We start from the raw sequence: 21,614 nt of genomic DNA, 5'->3' as shown, positions 1-21,614 counted from the left end.
CATCGAAACAAAATGAATGGTTCTGATAAAAATATACTGATTCAAATGTTAAGGTAGGGAGAAATAAAATATGATTTACAAAAGAGTACTTCAAGTCTCTTTGCCTTTGCTAGCATGAATATAGAATAGATTTTAGTACTGTCCAGCAGTAAAGGAGAGAACAGAACAGGTATTCCTCCCATTCCTATTTGGATGTGTATATAGGTAGTGCAATTTTGGTTAACTGAGTTTAGAGAGAGTTGGAACTTTTTAGTGTCCCCAGGAATCAACCAAAGCCTTTTTTAGTGCTTGCTTATATCAGAATAATTGTATAAATCAATGAGGCATCAAGTTTGAAAATATTTCAGAAGTGTCTCATATTTTTAATTTTAGAAAGTATGCCAGGAATCAGCTACAGATATTGCACAAAGAGGAAATAGCCTTTGGCAGGATGACTTAAAGTCTAAACTTCAGATAATCTGTCACTTGAACATAAAATTGAATTTTCAAAACTGAAGATCTACAGCTTGTATTGTTTGTGCAGCTGTTAATGGCATCAAATCATGAGTTCATTACAAATTTATGATAAATTTTCTGATATATTGTAGATTGAAAAAACAGTGAAACATCATAAATAAAACTACTTTCAACATCATAGCATGAATGGTCAATGAGGGATCTTAAGTAACATGACTTTCCTTCGCAACTTATGAGTAATTCGTACCTTAATGAGTTTCAATGGGCAGGACAACGTCATTCTTATAAAAAATAGAGGGGAAAAGCAGCAACCTGGGATATACTGTGATTGTGTTTGCTTCTAGATTTTGAAGTAGTAGTCTGATTTTATTAGTTGCAATGGAGGTATCCATGTTTTGGTTACTTTATTTATTACTGCAGACTGTGCTGATTTGGCCACACTGAATCCCACAATTTAGTGCTTCACTCTCTCCTCCCAAATAGACACAACAGATTTGTGCTCTGTAAAAGAAGGAAGTACCTGGCTGTTAGAGTAAAGCAAGCTGCCACCACAACTATTCTCTGTCTCTTTCTTGGCATAAAACCATTGTCATAGAAGGAAGTTTCCTTGTAGGTCACAACACTATGGATTCAGGGAGCAAAGACACAGGCAGGGGGCACAATGGGGATGACATACAGCAGGTTCCCCTTGCTGGTACTGGATTTTTCCTGAGCCTTAGAAATCTTGTTCAAACTTACAGGCAGGACAAAAAGAGAAGTGCAATTATGCAGGACAAAAGACATAGTTGAGATTATCTGCAAGAATGTCCTTGATTTTTTCCTGATTCTCTAACATTTACAATCTCTGGGTGCTGGCATAGAAAGATGACACCTCATGGTTTATTGATACATGTGAAATTTCAGAAAGGGTTCTTCTCTTTGTAAAATCTTCCCTTAATAAGAAAGAAGAGGAATAGATCCCTGTTTTGATCTCCAAGTATTTCTATTTGTATTTCTCCAAGTAATTATGGTTGTATTGTTTTAGGATTCTGAATTACCTGAAGGTGTCCTCTAAATGTTAACTTCCTTTTACTGGTGCGATAGGATACATTTTGAAACAATACGATCAAAGATACAGTGTTCCTTAAGATGAAATAGCTTTGAAGATCATAAACAGACCCCTGGAAGGTAAATCTACATGGAAATTATTTAGTCAGATTAAGATGCAGAATTTAAGATGGCTCTGATTATTTCTGGTAGGAGGATGACAAATACAAGGGCAGAGATAAGTAAGGGTTCAGAGATCTATATTCTGCACAGCTTTCAGTTTGGGTTTTTGGGTTTTTTTCACTCAAAAGTGAGTACGTTCAGGAAGCTTTATCTTGAGTCTGATATTAAGGTATGCTAAGTACTCTCTCACTTGGGAAAATCAGTTACACAGTGTTAAGGAATCTGTAGTCTAGCTCTAATTCTTTTTTTTTTTTTTTTAATTTCACAGGATTTTGCTTGCATTTGTCACATTTAAACACTTTATGCATAAATATTTAAAGAATCATTTGGAGGTGACAAAACTAAGGTAGATAATGACTGTAGAGCTCAGACTGTGACTAAACTGTTAGATCCATGCTAAGAGAAACACCAGGAAGCCTCTTACTTCTCTTACCAGGAACTGCTGGTAACCTCTGGCAGATACAGTCATAGACATCTATTTTAGGCCTACTCCAGTGCAGTTCTTTATGCAAGGCAAGTCTTAGTCTCATGAAAGAAATCCTTTTGTCATTCTTTCACCTGCATCCTGTCATCATAATTAAAAAAAGATTTTCATGGGAATTTCTTAATTCCTTACAATTCAACACTAAACAGTAGCTCCTTCCTCTTTTAAGGGGGTTCTTAGATGGCAACAAATACTACTGCTACACAGAAGAGATAGGAGCTAACTCAAGTGGATGAAATCCTAGTTATTAAGAAATGAAAATTTCAAAAATATGGAGGAAGAATGTGTTACCATATACAATATTAAGACTGACTTACTGTTTTTAACATTTTAACAGATAATTTTGACCTTTTTTTTTATCTAGACAGTCCATGTTTAGAAGGATTCATTTCACATAATGGAAAACAAATTATGCCTTTTCAATTTATGGTTTTAAACATTTTCATTTCGCTGAGGCTTAGAAGGCAAGAAAAAGTACACAGGAGAAATAGTTTGGGGAAAACAGTTGAACTGACAAAACCAGCAATGGACAGAGATAAAATTGAGAATCTGATATGTGATGATAAGCAGCTTTTTAAAGGTGCTCTCTGCTTGGGCTTTGTAGCTAGAGGCCTGGTCATCTTCCCTACCAACCCCTTACAATCATGGGCATCGTTCCCATGCAGTTGACACCTGGCTGTTGTCATCCACCTTGTTGCCCCTCAGGACTGAAGGGCTTTTGCTGCTGGTCTATAATATGCCTAAATCTTCATAGAAACCGAAGTGTTATTGTTAAACATCCTAGAAAGTTATAAAGTACATGCATTAAATGAGATCTAAATACTCAGAATCTGCATATGAAAGGTTCTTGGAGAATTTTAAAATGGGAATTTCAACAGATTTGTTCAGTACAGATTTGGAACACTGTCACAAAGTTTGGGCTTTTCTGGCTTCCCAGACAACAAAGTTGTCTTATCATAGCAACTACAAGGTTGTGGGAATGTTGGTTCACACCAAAACCTATTAATATTTTTCTCTAAATTACATCACGTTAGAAATTGGAAATCACCTTAATTGCATCTTGTGACAATATTTAAAAAAGACCTACACACCCTCTGCCAGCAAATAAGAAAAAGACATATATCTGAACAGGTACATTATTAAAAGTAGAAAAGCAACCCAATTTCTGCTTTACTGTCTAAAATCCCACTTGGTTTCCTCTAGGAGCAACACATCATGCACTATTACCCAAATGATGTCTCTCCAGATTAATATAGGGAGCTATTCACTCTGTTAAAGGAAGAATGCTTCAGGCCACAGAAGAAACACAAATCATTTGAAGCGCCCTTTGCACAAGCAAAGGGAAAGAAACTGGAGAAGGGCTAGGAGAATCTAATTTGGTGCTGCATTTCTGTTCTTAGTAGGGACTGTCATATCTTCCAGTTCTCAAGAGAAGCTGAAGTAGCAAAACCTGCTGGAGAAGAGGTTTCTAGAGGTAGTGGATTTACTGCACTGGGCAAGCTGCAGCCTTTTTTGTTGTGATTGCAGTCACAGACGTGCTCTGGTTTCCCTTTTACAGAGATTTGTTTTGGTCGTTCCACAGCAGCCTATTGCAAAACCACTGTTTGGTGGTGCATTGGTACCAAGATTTGATAACTTACTTCAAACTCTGGCTTATTTGGCTATGTACAAGCAGCAGGATCTGATAACTCATGCGAAGTAGCATGAAATAGTTCCGCCTGGCCCTTAGCATTTCCAAGGCAAGCACTGTGCATTAAGCCCAGGAAAGGCTGTAGGTCACCTATGTGCTCTACTTTTGACAAATCTTCATGGGCTGTTTTTCTGAGATGGAATTTGTACTTTTATTTCCTCCTGCAGAAGCCTACTTATTTTTCATTGATTTACATTAAAGTAAGGAAAGCACTGATCCAGAAACAGTTCATGAATTGCATTATCCAGTTTAATTAGAGGGAACAGAAAGTTTCTCCACAGACAGAATAGTCAGCATTCAGCCTAAAATGCAACTTTGGACAGTAATGGTTGAGGCTAGCAATGAACTGAAGTCACAGCCAGTGCCAATTACCCCTTCCACTCATTATGCAGTATATCAAGAATGATGCTATACCATGTTCTCTGTTTTAATATTTAGTACTATATAGGAAATATGTATGTTTAAATTTCTTTCTCAAATCTAAACTGTGTCAGAAACAGTCCAATAGTGAGTTCAGCTGAATTATGTATTAAATGAAATTCTTGTTTTGCTTTTTGTAGCTATCTCTAAATATTTTGCTATCAAGCCAATTAAATATTTGTAGTAAAAAAAGTCAATAATCTGTATACACTGTTGTTACGTTGCTGCTGCAATAATTTTATGAACAGGATGTGAAATCTTAAAAGTTCACCAATAAACCTGTACTTGGGAGAAGATAAAGATATGCATCAGCTGAGATTTGTGCCAGGGAAATTAAGGGAAAAAGAGTACACAGCAGCTTTCCCAGATCATGTAAGCTTAAATTCTGTGTTGTAACATGATGATACTCAAACATTTCCAAGAGATTAAATGGTATTGGGTAGAGGCATATGCAGTTCTCAGACTCTGGCAATAAATACCTTGTGTCTTATTCTCAGTACAGACACATGTTCAGAGAGGGCAAGGTTTAATACAGCCAGGGCATTCCAGGAAATGTCATAGTTCAGTTTCACCGTGTTGATATTGTCATAGAATTCAAAAGAAAAATACTAAGAGATTGAAAATACCCTATAAAACTTGTATTTTGGCTTGAAATGGTGGAAAAACTACTTTATGATTAGAGCATGAGGGCATGGCCAAGCCAACAGTTAGGTCTTCAGAGCTATCCAAAATGTCCTACTAACTTTTTTTTTACTTCTTTGGCTTGAAGGACGACTTAGCCTCAACAGACCACCTAGAGTACTGGGTCACATACCATACCAACTGTCAAATAGCATTTACCAACCTTTGTTTTTACACATTTCATGCCTACAGAGCCCCTAAAACATACTCTGGATTCACTGCTGATTTTTCAGTTTCTTACCGTTGCAATGGAAATTCTGTTTCACAGAAAGGAATAAAACGTCAAAAAAGTCAACATATACTTTCTCCTGGATCTGATCAATTGATGCTTGCAGTGGGATACAGAAACTAAATTCTGCTCAGCAGAAGGGAGAATTTCTGACTGTTTGCTTGTCAACAAGAAGGACTAAAATAAACACAGTTGTAACTGTGGTACACTATCTTAGCTAGCTGAAAGTACCTCATTTTGCCAATACTGGTTTGTACTGAGGCCACTCCCACTTTTAGAGTATGCTTCTTTGGATTGTCTCTTCCACCTGAGAATTGAGCTGGAAAATTTTCTAGTAGTTAATCACCTTTGATAAACTCATCAAAACTACTGACAGAGCTACATCACACACTGCAAACACGAAAAAATACACTGGATTATGTGGATTCTTCCAACAGGAATTACTACAGCATTTTAGAGCTGAAAATTACTGGTGGAGGTACTTTCTATGCCCGTGTAATGGTAGTATCTGGAGCACAAAAGAAATATGACCATGTAGATTTTCAGATTTTGAGTTTTGTTGTGAAAAGTCTACTAGTTACAAGTAGGCTGCAGCTTGCATCAATTCACCAAGGCAAGTCAGTAGTTCAGGCAAGTTCATCGTGAGCTGACCACCTGCATTATGGGCTCCCACACAGATTCTTACATAAAGTTCTTTTCTTACAGAAAAGAGGCACAGTCAGTGAGTTGTCAAAAATAAAGTTACTTTAGCTGCCATTCAGAGTACACAGATGGACACGAGAGGTCATGGGCAGGATAAAATGAAATAGCTCATAGTGTAGATAGCCTTACGTTATCTTAATTGTTAAATAGTAAGCATGTAATTTAAAAACAATATTGGCATGGCTTAAAAGGCTATACTCAAATTCAGCACAGTGATCTCCTTTTTTTTGCAAATCTGACCAGAGGAGTTGGTGACACCAGGGAAATAACATCTCTCTGCATGGAGAGAATTCATGGTTGAAAGGGTGGTGGCACAAACAAACAGCCAGCAAAAACTTTCCCATTAAATGCAATGATGGTGCCTCTATTCTGTTCCAGGACAATATAGGCAAAACTAGTTGTCCCATCTACTGATCCACTACCTCCAGCATGTGTGGTCCAAGATCAGGAGAGGAGCTGCCCAGCAAGTACATGACATGCTACCACCATGGCCAAGGAACATGGAACTGGGTGGGAAGCGGAAGACTTGAGTCTGTACTAAATGAATGAGACCTAGCAGGCAATCTAATCAAAGTAAAATGAAGTAGAATTGATGGATTAAAAAGGAAGTTTTTCCTAGTACATAGTCTGTGTAGAAATAGTAAAAAAAAATCACAGGATCATAAAGTATTTATTATAGCACATTAGAAAATCATTTTTGTTCAAGAATTTCAGCAGCTCCTCACAGTTTCTTTCTAAAACCCCCTAGCTTTGAACCATTTCAAGTACAAATTGCTTACATGCAGAATATACAGTATGTGCTTAGTATTAATGTAGGATTTTTGCTGGTGAAAATTTTTTATTTTACTTTGATAACACTTTCTTAATTCGGATATAAATCTAGCTTTATATCTTTTCAAACAGAAAAGCGTAGTACTTTTATGTGATTATTCTCCCTATAAATCATATTGTATACACTGAGACTATGCTGGGGGGAAACTATTCTCTCTTTTCCTTTGTGCACTATAATATATCAGTTTCTGTGGCAATAATTTAAACCCCTAAAAATTGTTAATGAAATCCTCTATTATTATAGTTCTCAGAAAGAGGTATTTAAATATGTAGCTTCTGAAACATATGGGCTTGGGAAATGTTAAAAACATGGCACTGAATTCCCTGAAGAAGATGTATTTAAAAAGAACATTATGCATGAATTTTGCATGTGGAATTCTTTTTCTTTTTAATAAATGCTCCCAACATGTAGGTATTTTCTTAACTGTGGTGGAATTCTCATAAATAAAAGGTCTCCAAAATTAGCCAGTCTTTGCCATCACAAATATACCCTTGTCTTAGTTATCCAGTTGACGTTAGTACTTCTAGCACTGGCCACCTAGAGGCAGTGTAAATAAAGCAGATATCTAAGCACAGGTAGGTCTGACAGGCCCCTGTGCATGGCTAAGATTCACGCACTGCTGCTCGGGACAGGCAGCTGAGCCCAGTGCAGTAATGCTTTGAGGGGTTAAGAGGCACCTTAGGTCTGCAGTGAAAGCATTATGGGTACATGTTCAAGGTTAATCAATAATCAGAGTTAGGTGAAGAAGTTTTTAACAGAGAATCAGACAGGCTATTCTTTTTCATCTGCATCCTTCTGCAGCAGTGGTACAAGTCCCTTTCTCAGTCACTTGAGCACTTTTTCCAGGTAGCATTCCTTCTGTTCTTTCTGTAGGACATGCTGATGTCACACATTGCACTTTTCCAATGCCACATAAAAGTTTTCAATGGTTCGTGTGTTTTCAGTAAGTATAAAAGTTTTTGAATAACTAAGTATCTTTAGTAAGACATATTTCTGCTTGATGGTGTACGGGAAAACTAAAAAGAAAAAAGACCAACTTTTTCTCGTGGTTATTCTTGACAATGCCATTAGGTAATTTTCTAAAGTTCAGAGAAAATTATTTTATTTAGCCTGATAGTCCCATGAATTACAAGAATTAGGTATTCTTGTGGAATTCATCACATAGCTGAATGAAAATCAGATCCACTATCCAATCTAGAAGTGTACATATGTCAAAACCTAGTCTTTTTCCTAGCTATTGCATTTTCTGTACTCCATTATAATTGGTTCCTAAATTTGAGGCCATAAAGGCTGACTCTGCCCCAATACCAGCCATAGGTTAGTACCTTCTCTCAAAAGAAATTGGATATTCTGGTATTATGATGGCATTCCTTGTGGGAAAATATAAAACTTCTTTGCAAATGTATGGTTTATGTAGAACAATTTTATAAATTGCTTGTATTTATTTTCATCCAAAAAATTTCCTCAGCAATGTCTAAATGTATTTCTACTTAATAATAGGATGACTTAGTTTTCTACCAGAAAAAAAAAAAGGGATGATGAGGCACACTGATACACACAGCTGTATGTTCCTTTCTTACATATGGCCTTTAAAGAATACACTTTTGAATTCTCGTTAAATTAGCATCTTAAGAAAAGTTAAAAATACCACTTGTGACATTATGGTTCAAGCATGTACAGTGTTGTAAGAACCACCTAGTGTATTTTTCTTCCAAAAATACCAGAAGCTTTATAAGAGAATGTGAGGATACAGAAAGAAAATTTTCTAGTGATCCAATAAAAGTTCCTTTGTCAGATTCCTGTGTGAATTGCAAATATATTGCACGTAGAGCAGAACTGGCCATTGCAAAATCCCATGTAGTTTGAAAAAATCACTGTTACACCAGTAATTGACAACATTCTGAAACACCGTCTTGAAAAGCCAAAGACTAAAATTTATATCCCTGAAACAGAGGAATGGAAAAGTAGATAGATTACATATTCCCAGTTTTGTTGTGGCTGCGGGGTGCAGCTGGTAGGCCTGGAAATGAACCTGAAAACCTCTTTTTTGCCCCCATTATATATTCACCATTAGAAAGCCCATCTATAATAACTGGCAAGCCAATAGCCCTCCTACTTCAGTCTAATTGTTCCCTGAGTGGAAACACACCATCTAACCATCACATGTACTCAGAACTGTATCACAACGCTACCAAAACAACAGACTGTCTTCTTTTTACCCAACTTCTCAATCAGTTGTCTAATGCTTCAGGAAAAAACCAAAACAGCTGATAAACCAAACTCTGAGTGAGGAAATGCCTGACAATTTTAAAATTTGTTCACTGCCAGTTAGAAACTCATAGTATTTGATTCAACAGTAATGGATACTGGGCCTGGAGAGACAGTAAAGAACTAACTCATCTGAATCTAGTCAAGGATAGAGACTGTCTTACATTAATTCTACTATACATGTTCCATCATATGCCAAGCATGATGGAAAATAAAGGGAAAATAAGATTAGTTTGTGTTTTTCTAAATATAGAATAGAAATAAATGCTGTTTTATCTAATTGTTGAAGACACTGCTAAAGAAAACGATTAACCAATGCAGGGTGGTGAGAGCAATTTAAAGTAGGTTAATCATCTAGAGCTCATGCAAACCCTGTTAGCCTCTAGTCAGACTTTTCCCTAAGGTATCAACATAATTTGAATTTCAAAAAAGTGCTGAACAGAATATAGTTCTTTCTTTTTTGTTAAATAGGGACTTGGACCATAAAAAATCAACTTTACCTTTTCTAATTTTCTGTGTAATCATGATCTGAGCTAGTAGCTTAAAACTGAGTAATGTGAATATTTCCCATTAGCTCCAGAGAAGGCAGTGGTAAAGCTCCCACCAAGTTTTTTAGTCCTTAGTCCAAGATATTAAGTACTTGGAAATTCTCATGAAGCTAGATAATCTCTGCTAAATGAGAAAGGTTTTATGCTATGCTATGTTACACATCTATGCTCTCCATTCCATGGGGATACAAATCCATACTCCCATCAGTGAAGTCAATGTAGCTAATTTATACAACCTGGGCATGTGAATCACACACCAAAAAAATAGCTGAAACATGATTTCCCAATGTAATATTCATAGAAATGAAAAGCAAACCTAAGAGGAAAAACCCCATAATTCAACCTATGACTGTGTGTATAGAAAAGCAGCATTTGTTTTTATTATCTTGCTTTTTCATTCTAGATTTAAAAAATTCCACAACTCAGTTTTGCCTCTCACATTGTTAATAAAATGTGTTACCGTAGTACTGAGGAGCAGAAATGTAGTGACACTATATTAAATCTAATTGATTTTAGGCAGCCATCGGGGATATCCATAACAAGGAGAAATTACCTTAAAAATACCAAGCTCTTGCATTGTATTTGTAGGATGTGTCATTGTTCTCTCTGAACTCCCACTCCCCAAATTTAAAAATCTAAATTTTGCATTGCTGAGAACATTACAGCCATCACTTAGAAATGAAAAAGAGCCTATGTATTAAAAAAAATTATTTTAATTATTTGTCGGTTTAACATAATTGATTTTACTTCATTTTCATGACTTCGAAAATGACTGGGTTTGTAAATTTTGTAGTAGTAAAGAAGGTAACAAATTTTCATGAGTGACTAAGCTTCTTGAGCCAAAAAAATTGTCTTGTAACTTCTGTTCCTCAAAATCAAACAAAAAAAAGACAAAAAACCCCTTAATAACAATTTAACAAGTCCCACTATTATACTACTATTGAAAGAAAATTGCTTTAAAAAAAGCTCGCCTATTAAGTTCCTCCATCAAAACAATTAAGTTTGGGTGGTAATTCAGAGAGCTTTTGATCTACTAAGCACTAACTACAGTGTCTTCCTAATGCAAGTCATGCATAAACCATTTACTTAGCTGTTGAAAGTTCTGAATATGAACCATAAAGGACTGGGCATTTTAACAGTATAAAAGAGATGCTAGATAGGTAATTTTGTAGGTGTTGAAGGCAGTGTTAGAGATTTATCCTCCTTTTAGGAGGGTAGAGGGAAAGTAAGGAGAAACAATTCTGATAGGAAAACGCCTGAACAGCACAAAGATTAGAACATCACTTATACAAATGACAGTTACTTGCTTGACAGAATATTTTTTTAAATGCTTCTACTAGACTCAGATCAGTATTCAGCTCCTCAGCACATGTTTAGAATTTCGCTTATCTGCAGAGTCTTACCCTAATTTTTTCACAGGAATTTATTTGATTTTTTTTCTACCTTTTAAAGCCAAGCTTCTTTAAATGTTACAGGCTACACTGTCTTAAATAAATCTTGATTTTATACTTCTGGTTTTGGAGATGATGTGGAGAAATACACATTTGCACATTGGCAGATTTGCAAAAATCTTTCCGTTTCATCCTAATATTATTTTTCTAGGCTGTTCTCTGATTGACTAAAAACTTATCAAACCCATATCCCTTTGACTCTTACTTCCAATTTAAAAGCTCGGTCATCTATAAGGCACTTTGGACTTCAAAGATGGTGAGTCAGACACTTAGCTATGGCATGTGTAACCTTGGAATTAATAATATTCTGTATATTAGATTGATATTTGCCCCATTTTCTAGAACAATGCAAGACCCAGACTGATAATGTTCTTCTGTTCATTGACCCTGCTTTTTTTGTTGTAGCTTAAGACATATACCTCCATATGACTCTTTTCACATCTGTAATTTAGAAAATATTAATTATTTTCCCTTTGTAAAAGGAAATATAATTCCCATATATTCTCAAGAGCCCAAAATTACTTCTTCAATCTGATTTTGTGCTTTCTTCAAATTATACTTTTTTAAAGAAGGAAAGGAAGAGAGGAAATCAAACAAGCTAATTTGGATTTTATGAATGAACCCGTAAACCCCAGATTCTCAGTACACAGATGAAAATTAATTGCTTATATCATATTTCTAAAAGTAGTATGGGAAGCATGCTCTTCTTTCTAGAAATGGAATCACCTGGGACCTGATACAAATTTTGGAAGAATGATACATAACACTAGATTTATTAATGTAATGTCATTGAAAAGTTGCATGTTGGAAATTCAAACCATAAAGTAAATCAAGACAACATTATGAAAGTTGACCAGAAACTAGTAATTATTTATTTTATTTTGACTGTTTAGGTACTTACTGCAGCTCTCTCATTCTTCCTCATAGGAGCTGGGAACCACAGAGTCTGGAATGTATTTCTTACCATTGCACAAATTTTGGAAGTGTCATGGTCTCCATTTTATTAAAGAGGGAAAAAAGCCCAGAAGCCATGAAAGGAATCTGAATTTCCCTGAGTCCTACTCACTAGCCTAACTCTGTTATATTCCAGACCTAATGGTTAGCCATGTCTTTGTCACCTTGTCACCAAACTCAGTTTGAAACTGTTCAGATCTACTTATGCGGTGCTATTAGGGGACATGAAAACATTGTTTGTGATAACCAGTTATCTTCCAAATAAGGTGGAAGTTTTTTAGTTTTAGTGTGACCTGAATGGGTGTGTTTTTTAAAACAGTTCTGCTGTTTTAAAGACAAATAATTGATCCAATTAGTCCCATGTGTCAATAGTCATCACAAAGAGCTTCTAGAGACAAGAATCTCTTAATTAAGTTAAATTAAACTAAATTAAATTAAACTTCTTGACATTTTTTGGTCTTCCAAAGACCCCAGAACAGTGTTTGGTGGTCTCTGAACTGTGCCTGAAAGTTTGGTCTGAGCTTTTGACTCTTCTGCCCATTGCAACTATTTGCTCTGTCCTATCCTGCACCATTATAAAATAATTGTAATTTACTACTCACAGCAATAAAGACCAGTTGCATTTAGGCCAGTGCCTCTGTCAGGAGAAGGACTGGAGGCAAGAGAACAGCAGAAGGAAAGAGTCTGAGACTATTCATGTGCTGCAGTCCTGACTCAAACCACATATGCCAAAGGGAAAGTGTCTAATTCAGTTTTATGGTCCCTTCTACTTTGATAATTCCGCAGCAAGCAACTTAGTGATCCCAATAAATCTGCTTTCAAACTCCTGCCTTGGCTGTGCTACTCACAGAAGGAGCAAGCAGAGAGAAGAAAGCACTGCTCTTCCCTGTCTTCACACTCTCCAAACTCTGCACCTCCAGTTCCTCTCTGGTAGCACTCACGATGGTATTCTTCTGCTAATCTCTTCCTGTGTAACACACTTCAAAACATGATTTCTCACATGCAACCAGGGAGAGGAGATACTTTGCATAAGGAGAATGAAATCAGACAGAGAGGTATCTTGAAAGTAAGTTTAGGACATAATGTGGAAGTTTGGATGGTGCATCACATAGGACATAGGGAGACCAAAGGAACCAGGTACGAGGGAGACTGAGGCTCATATGACCATTGCAAAGTTCACCCAGCTCAAAAGCATATACCAGCAGCAACTGGAAATACAGGCACAGTTAACTTCTCACCCTACTAATTCTCATTTTAAGCACTTGTTTATACATAGCACATTCAGCCTTCAGCTGCAAAGCTGTCTGAGATTTGTAATGTGAATGTTCATGCATGCATGAATATTTGAGCTTTAATTATTTTATCCAAAAAGGTTTGTTCTACTTTAATCACAATATAACTAGATTTCAAAATACATGTCTTTAGAAAGCACTGCGGGGGAAAATAGGTACCAAATAAAATCTTATTAATTGTATGCAAAATAAAAAAAACTATATAGAGGACCACAAGAGGGTAGGGAAAAAAGGGGAAAAAATCATATAATTATTTAAGGCACAGAGATTAACTATTTAGAATTCCTACCAGCAGACAATTAAATTAATAGCAGATACTCATAGTCTCAAATACTTGGTAATAATTAATATAAAATAATAAAAGACATTGCAAAATAAAAATTAATGAAGAAAAGTCATTTTTAAAAATGTAAGCATAATGAGCTAAAAATTAAGGAATAAAACCCTCTAAATGTAATTTTTAATCAGAGGCTGAAATATCGAATTATATAACTAAGATAGTTTTGCAGTTAGCAATTGATCTGATGGATATATGAAAAAAACATCAGGGCAAAAGAAAGTATAGCCTGTTGCATTACACTGTAATGAGCAGATTAATTAAATGAAGTAAGAACTGTATTAAAACCCATGTATAACAAGGAATTTCCCATCTCAGGCAGCCAACTAGTATGATCAGTTTTCATATCAAGGTACAGTATTTCTGGAGCACTGATTTTTCATCAGGATGGAATCCATAATGCTACAAGAGTGAAGAATCAGCCCTCTCTTTTATACAAAGGATTATAAAAGTAATAAAAAACCACAGAAATTTTAAGCAGATTTAATTGTTCAGTTGAGATAAAAGATGTTAAAAAGCACTAAAAGTAAAAACTACTTTTTTTTTCAACTGACAAAGCACCAGATGTTATTTATTCTTTCACCCAGCAAATGGAGACCAGTTGTTTGGATGTCAGCTGTTGAAAAAATCTTTGTGTGAAAGTTAAAATGCTCACTGGAAAAGCACAGTTCAATTAAGCACAGTCTGCACAGATCAGTCAGATCTGTCATGCTTTACTGACACACAGGAGTACTGTGATGATGTTACTGCCATGACTGATGGAAGGAATTCAGAAGATTTATGATACCCTTATTTGACATTGCCCTTCCCTCAGAAATTAATGACTACAGGACAGTGCTAGGGCATCAGAAGTAAATGAAACTGTAAGTTAAAAACAAGAGCTGGAAAAAATACCTTTGAAAGCTTGTTTTTTTCAATGTTTTGGGGAGGAATTATATAGGTCTATATCAAACTTCTAGTACACCCATATTATTTGGTTTGGGACAAGGATAGTGCTTCCTTTTAAAGGAATTACAGGGAGATTATATTACCTAGAGGAATCAGTAGATGACCAAGTTGACGCTAAACAAAAGTTAACCCATGTAAGAAATAGCATGCACACACCTTGCGCAGTAACACCATTCAGAAATGAGGAGCTGTGAAACGTCCCTGAGCAGTGCCCTCCTGTGTATTGCTAAGGACAAGGCATCAGGATCTCCCATCATCCAAGCTATAAAATGCATGGACCTGTTTCTGTTATTTAAGATGCTTAATATGGACCAGCTGGACAACCACAAAGGATGGGAAAATAATGTGTTGTCCCATGCTGAAACATGAGATCTTTACCAAGTCATTGGACAAACTCAAGTATAAATTAACTGGTGTATATCTACATTCAGAAGCTTTTTGAATGCCTGCCTGGAAGATACAGATGTGTAAAAGTTTTTTCATAAATTCTATCAGTGCCTCTAATGGAACCAATATTAATATTATATAAATATTAAGCTACCCAGTACAACAAGAGCAGATCTAGTACAGAATTTTAAGAATTTGTGATAGCACAGGGAAGGTGTCATCTGTAAAATGCAGCAAGTTTTCAGAGTAATTGCTGAAGAGCTCTATCAGATACACATTAAAAGTTATTTTAAGATTTCCCTGTAATTGAAACTTGTGTTATTAAGTTACATTAGAAAAATGTTGATTTTTCTCCTAGATGAGAATGGAGATGGTATAAATTAATCAGAATTACAAACAAGACTGTCAAAGTCAAACTGGGCCAAAGAATCAGAAATTAGGAGTGCAAGAGACAAGCTTGAAACTAGGATAAGGGATAACTAAATGCTGGATAAAACATACACATCAACAACAATGGGACATTATCACAGTACTCCTAGAATCAATTAAAACTTTCACTTTTTTTTTTTCCTGAAGTTTTTTTTCCCCTTGATCTGGTCTGAAGGGAATTTTTTTTTCATACCTTTGAGAAAAGTATTTTCTACAAGGGAGATAGTCTGCCTTTTCTGGCTCATATGGTAAAAGATGCCATGGTCCTTGGAGCTTTCAGCCCCGCTGTCAGTACTGTACATCCACAGGGATCCTTCTCCAGTGAACTCAAGACTCCAGACCCCAACATGATTTACTCTGCTTCACAGCATGGCATGGGCAAACACTAGCCAGTAGTCTGAACCCCCTGCATCTCTGAAAATGGAGATTTCCAGATGGCAAGCTGATCTGACTTGATTACTGAAACAGTGTTGTAGATACCAAAGGAACTAGAGCAGATGGAGTGACACCCCTATCTGATTATTTTTGAGCAATAGGAAAGGTAGTTCAGGTATGGATGAGCACTGCAGCTCATTATCATTTCAACCAAGCCATTTTTATGTAAAGGTTTTAAAACAGAACCAAGTTACCATGGAAACTGATTGAAGCAAAGACTTACTGTAAATTCTTTTCTAGACAATGATAACAGGACTGACAGGTGGGCTGTAAAAGGAAAATGAGTGCAATACAGAGTAAGGCATATTGATCTGTTTCCCCTTCCTGTAAGTGTTGTCCCTTGTAGCTCTGCTTTATCTCTACTTTTTCTACAGTGATATATTGAAAATATTTTAAAAGAACCTCCCACCTAAATGAACCTTTTATTTTGTCATAATCATATTTGCAAGGGGATGTACATGCTCTAGAGAAAAGAGCTAAAGGGCAGAGCACTCCACTTATTTTCCCAAATTATTCTGTCTTACCACAGCCATCAGGGAGAGAGAGCCATCACTCAGGAAATGCATTTGCATAAAGTGCCCTTTCCCGCCAGTGTTTATATTTTGGTCTTGAAATATGCTCTAGGTACGTTTGCATCCTAGCACAGTGCTCCCCTTGTACACTATGAAAGAAGGTAACAAAAAAGAAAAGAAAAAAGTGGTTTTGCCTAAGAAATACCCCTTTTCCCTTTCCTATAAATTTAAAAGTATACTTATTTTCTGCGATCCTATTAAAAAATAATTATTTGTCTGTGTAAGTATCTTTCTTAGCCTGATGTATGATGGTAAGAATAACAGAGATGAGAGTACACAGCCCCCAAAACACAGTGTCAGAGTTTTAAGAAGGGAAATTGGCAGAATGAACAGCAGAGCTTGTACCTTTTCCACTTGGAATAGTTAGCTGTCAGCACTGGAGAAGATTTCAGCATATGAATATGCAATTTTTTTTTTTTTTTTTAAATTCTGTGCTGGGTGTTTCTACCTGCTGTGCTTAATTTCAGAACTGCGTGTTATTGTTAGAGAAAAATAATCTCTTTTGAAATGTAATTTTCTACCAAAAGGAGGCAAGAGAAGGGGGAGATTCTTGAATTTGTCCTGATACTTTTCTAGCCCAAAGTTTCGTCTTGGTTCTACCTCCCACCTGGACCTGCGTTTGTACATGCCCTCCTGACACAACCCATAAAGCAATTTTCTTCCAAATTTTAAGACGTTTGCTGTCATCAGCAGACATGTTTGGTCCCAGCACACTAGAACCACAACAGATAGTCACCTTTCCAGCATGTTTGCCTTACAGCTAGAAGTAACAGCAGCAGCTGCTTTTGTTGTCAGAAGTAAATATACTTCTCACCTTCAGCCTCTGCCTTCCTCAGCACTGTGGGGGTGGGGACATGACAGATGGTTCCTGCTAAGCAATCACATATAAAATGGTATTTGGTGTATGGCATAAATTTCCAGGCAAATAAGAATGCTTTTTATTTAATATCATCCCTGTAAAAAGCTGGATACTTAATAAAATGTGGCATGCTCTAAGGAAACACATCTTACATGTTCAAGTGTATGAAGATGACACTAGTGGCAGAATTCTGTGATAAATGATGCACAAGCCAACTCTTACTTGTCATAAGTGAATTTTGATGACTGTGTTTATTATATGTAAAGCTTTTTGGTAACAAGACAAAGGGGAACATGAATCCTAATTCTGCTCTTTTTAAGCTAATTACATCTTTTTATTCTGTCCACTGTACAATATTGGGCGTCTCTGAGCCACAGAAAGCTGCCAGACCAAGCTCAGTTGTGCAGATGTTTGTGCAGTCCTTGAGACTGGACACTCAAGGACTCCTTGCATTAAAGGTGGAACCATTTAAAGGAAGCCATTTTAAGTATTTCTATGTTTTTTGTCTTCATTCTGACACAAATCCTACTGGAATAGGGTCAAAAAATACAGCTGTTGTCCTTCTCAAGCAAATAAATTTTCCATGAATGTAAAAGTTATTTCAAAGTATGTTTTTAATTCTAGAAATATTGTCCCAATAGTCAACAGTTTAATATAATTAAAATTCCTTGGCACTATTGTACATTCCCAAACTTTAATTATTTTTCATATCTGGTTGTATGACAAAAATGTGTTGTTTCAAATAATCATTACCAGATTCCACATACAGGTGTTTATCTTGGACTTAATTAAGGAAGACAGAGGCTTAGAAATAAGAATGTTGTTAATAGTTAAGGTCATAACACAGGACAGTACAATTTTAATTTACAAATTCTCACCTAAAGGCATGATTATACAAAAGAAAAGGTGGGGGAAAGATGCATAAAAGATGGAGGAGGGATTGTTAGGAACTGGAAAAAGGCAAGATATAAGTTCTGTGGAAAAAAAAGCCCAACACAACAAAAAGAAACAAAAAGCCCCACCAATCAATTAAACATCTGTTTAATAAAAAACCCCTAACCCCCAAAACCAAAACAAAACACACCACCAAAAAAACAGCAAAGAGTGATAAACCAGGAAAGGGAACAGACAAACCTAAAAACCGCAATTCACAAAATTTACAATCTAAGGATAATTCTTCCAAGCCTGATCAGAAGTCTGTGAGAATCACTGATCTTTGCAGCGGTGTCTCAGATAGGCACCTTGTTGTAAACTTCAAGATCAGACCTAAAAGAAAAGAGATCAGTGCTGCAAGTAAACTAGTCTGTGACACCTCTAAGCATGAGTGGTCACTCTTAAGGTGTTGTCTGGGCTTCCAAAGGACTAGCCAAACACGAGTATTTTACGTTTCTCATAAGCCTACATTTTGTGTTGTAAGACACCCGTTATTTCTACATGTTTGTGTTGATACATTGTGTGCAGAAAATAACGTATATAAATAGGTTCTGTGCATGGATTTAAGGGGTTAGCAATATAAAATTATGTCAGTATTCACATCTGCAAACTTATTACTCCAGTACTTGACCCCAAGTCTCTAATTGTTCTATCTCTGTTTTTATGGAAGATAGAAAGAAAAGTAATGAAACAAGCAGTCTGTCATCTACCCATGTGTAACTCATGGATTTTTGTCAATGCAGGTTTTTCAATATAGAGTCCACACTGGTTTCATACATGATGAGGAGACAGACACACAGTGGAGAACGGCAGTAGATACGACGCAGATAAGCAAGAAAGAAAATGTAAGGACAAAAAGAAAGAGCTGTTTCTAAAAAAATCAGGTAAGGAGTTCAGGTGATTCTGTATAAAGTGTAAAATGTACACAGAATTGTGCCAAATAGTTTAACTTGCCTTTCCTAGTATTTCTAAGAATTCCTTCTATATATGTCAAGGACATATGTGCTCACACAATACATATACCCTACTAACCCCAACTCACACAGTGAATTTACTTTTTGAGCAAAATTGCTGTTACCCTCAGTGCAAATATTTATTATACTGGTATCCTCCATTTCTTTTAATAAAATGCATTTCCTGTATTTCGTTTTATTTCTTTTAAATGAAACACGGTACTAATTGCTACAGGAAGCCATCTGAGTAGTGTTTTGACAGAGGAGTAAAAGTGAATTGTGCTACGTGTGCTACTGCGCCTTCTCCACAACCCTAAGTTCTCAAACCTGCCCTGCCCTTGAACTGATCTCTTGCAGCATTACAGAAAAGCACCATCTGTTATCACCCACCCCTCTCTTCCTACAGGTGACAGGTGGAAAGTTTAGTTACAGCTTGGGCACACTTATATGTCCTAAGCATGACCAGAGAGGAGTAGAAATAGATTTACCAAAGACCGCATCTGGATGAACAGGGAAGAACAATACATGCTTTCCTCTTCTGCTTTCCTGCTTTGGAGAAAAGTTGCTGTACCATTTCTAGTGTCACAATGGGAGCACTAAACATGGTGGAGACTGTATAATCTCTATTCCCTAAAACAAGATGGGAAACTAAGATAGCTGCATGTTACCTGATGGAACTCAACACAGAATTCTGTTTCACAACAGAAACATCCTATTAACTTTTTAGAGATACTTACTTTTAGAATAGACTGAAATTATATTTTTGCTGCAAGCAGAAGATAGAAAGAAAATCATAGCTAAACATTGCATATCTATTTACTTAATCCTTACCTCTCCCTTCCACTCACAAAGCCAGAGCTAACCTAAGATGCTGGTATAGCAACACACATGAAGTATTAAGAAATGGTTACTTACAGGTTTTTGCATTCTTAAGTAACACCATCAGCTTTTCACACTCATTTAGTATATCCACAAAACAGAAATTCCTTTAGATTTTGTCACTGTAGAAGTACTTTAACTCATCTACAAAATCTGTACTTACGCTTATATTTAATTTTCATAGAACAACATCTAATGCTCCCAGACAGCATGTTTCAGAAGACTGACTCCAAACCTATGGAAATCCACTAATGAAAAAACACATTCTATGAATTCCCAAGAGCCCTAAAGACATTAAAGCAAACAAAAATCCTCAGCCAAGCCTAACAAAGTATCTAAAACTCATTTTTACTGTTAACATATTAATTATGTGTTGCACAATTTGTGGTAATGCAAGACTGTGTTCATGATAACTTTTTGCAGTTTTGTAGGACTGCCATGCCTTGAGACATTCTGCCAATTCCTGGTGTGTTGTTGATTGATAGCTGCTGCATGCTTGCAGAGTATCAGCAAGGATGCCTCTAATGGGAGAAGCAGCATCATACAGCTCGAGTTTCTCTAGGACATGCAATATTCATCAGTTACAAACCTGGGAATGTCATACTCTAAAAGCTGCGTGATAAAAGACACTGCATGGTGTTACAGCTGATTCCATTTGCCATATGGTATTTTATTATTTTGTATTACCTTGGGGAGGGCACTAAAAGTGGAAGAACAGAACACACTCAAGGCATATAGAAAAATGAGGGCAAATTGCATAGTTCTTAATTATATCAATAAGGTCTGAAACTGAAATGGAGATGAAACTAAATAAAGAGTTGAAAGTGTGATAAACTACTTTCCAGCTACTGAAAAGTAATAAACTCTATCAGGAATATTTAAACACGAAGAAATTGCCTGATGATATGTAGAAGCCTACAGACAACCTTAAAGCAGGTTTGGCTTAAAAGTCAGCAAATGCTATGTGCAATGCTACACATATTCCCAAAATATGATTTTGCATCAAAGATGATTTTACGTGGGTAGGCTGGAGAAAACTTTTCATCAATAATTTCTAAATGAGATTCCATTATTAAAACAATAAAATGGGAGAGTATTTGCTGAAAACAGTTAAAGTAAAACAATAATAATTAATTGTGCCCATTTGATAGCAGGTAAATGATCTGTCCCTATGGCCTAAGAAATTTCAAAACAAACAACAACTCCAAATTTAAAAAGGCTTTCTCTTTACAATATATCAGAATTCAGAAGCAGAATTGTCTGACTGAAACAAAATCCAACCAAGGTCAGATCATTCTTTGGGAGCTATTATTCAGTCACCACTGAAATTTTAAATGAGAAATTTTGTGATACCAAATAACAGAAACATACAGGCCTGCTGGTTTTAGGAGTAGTTTGGCTCTAAACGCCGTAGTCCATTGGATGAGACATTTTAAGATCTGTTACAAGAACAGAATATTTTCAAATTAGTCATGATAATTGTGCAATACTTCAGATGACATCTTCAAATCCATCATCTATTCAAGTGTTCAGTTTGAGCAGCCAAGAAGTAGATTGCTCCCTTTAGCCAGACCTTTAGCAGGATTAAATCAGATAAATTCTAGTAACTCCAAATATTTCCTATTATGGGTTATGCATTGTGCTTTCCTGTTAGTTTTTACTGATT

General features: G+C 36.1%; 1 protein-coding gene across 10 annotated transcripts in view; it reads left to right on the top strand.

Annotated features, from left to right (window-relative positions):
* The window catches only part of B3GALT1 (beta-1,3-galactosyltransferase 1), a 187,806-nt gene that overhangs the window by 68,862 nt on the left and 97,330 nt on the right, over positions 1 to 21,614 (top strand). For 9 of the 10 annotated variants that reach the window (XM_032113835.1, XM_032113824.1, XM_032113833.1 and 6 more), the window contains exon 2: positions 18,860 to 19,000. The gene's annotated coding sequence lies outside the window, so the exon portion shown is untranslated. Of the gene's footprint in view, positions 1 to 6,235; positions 6,382 to 18,859; positions 19,001 to 21,614 lie in introns of those variants that run through there. The other variant, XM_032113826.1, reaches the window with a different exon arrangement.

Source organism: Corvus moneduloides, chromosome 7 (assembly GCF_009650955.1).
Source record: "Corvus moneduloides isolate bCorMon1 chromosome 7, bCorMon1.pri, whole genome shotgun sequence".
In the NCBI taxonomy this organism is placed as follows: Eukaryota; Metazoa; Chordata; class Aves; order Passeriformes; family Corvidae; genus Corvus; species Corvus moneduloides.
This window is presented reverse-complemented; position numbering and strand designations above follow the sequence as displayed.